Source organism: Mustela putorius, unplaced genomic scaffold, assembly GCF_011764305.1.
Source record: "Mustela putorius furo isolate JIRA1106 unplaced genomic scaffold, ASM1176430v1.1 tig00001854_pilon_pilon_pilon, whole genome shotgun sequence".
Taxonomy (NCBI): Eukaryota; Metazoa; Chordata; class Mammalia; order Carnivora; family Mustelidae; genus Mustela; species Mustela putorius.
In genome coordinates, this window is record NW_025421889.1 from 249362 (window position 1) to 249970 (window position 609).

Below are 609 nucleotides of genomic sequence, written 5' to 3' on the forward strand. Positions count from 1 at the left end.
AGGCGCCTGGTGGCTAGTGCATGTCTTTGCCAGGGACAGGTGGCCAAGGAGCTGCTATCTCTTTGGGCCCAGAGGCTCAGGACAGGCATGCTTTCTACCCACACTCCTTCCTAACAGTGGAGCACGCGCCCTGCCCCACCACATCCCCTCCTGTCTCCTTAGCAGCCAGGCTTCCTTCTCTCTGCACAGGGAGCCGGTGACACTTGTATTGCCACTGGCCGCTGTGCCTGCCAGGGCCGGCTCTCCTGCTTCGCAACCGTTTTCAAACCAGAAGGCCAACGGCTCTTGTTCTTCTCCCTCGGCAGCTTGCTGCACCTTACACAGATGATCCTGGGGAGCGCAGTGAACAACGTGTCTTTTCCTTAAGGCTCTTCCACAGGTGCAATCGCGCTTCCCTCTCAGGCAGAGGGGATGCCCAGACAAAGAGGATTTTGCTCTATGCGGGTTTATTCCACCCTGCTGAGGAGACCAGCTCAGGCCAACAGGAGCATCCCTCAGACCAGACTCTGATTTCCCAAAGAATGCTGTGCTTTCCCAGAGGGGATGCCGGGATAGAAGCTTTCGCTCTATGCGGGTTTCTCCCATAGTTCTGCGAATACTAGGCTAAGG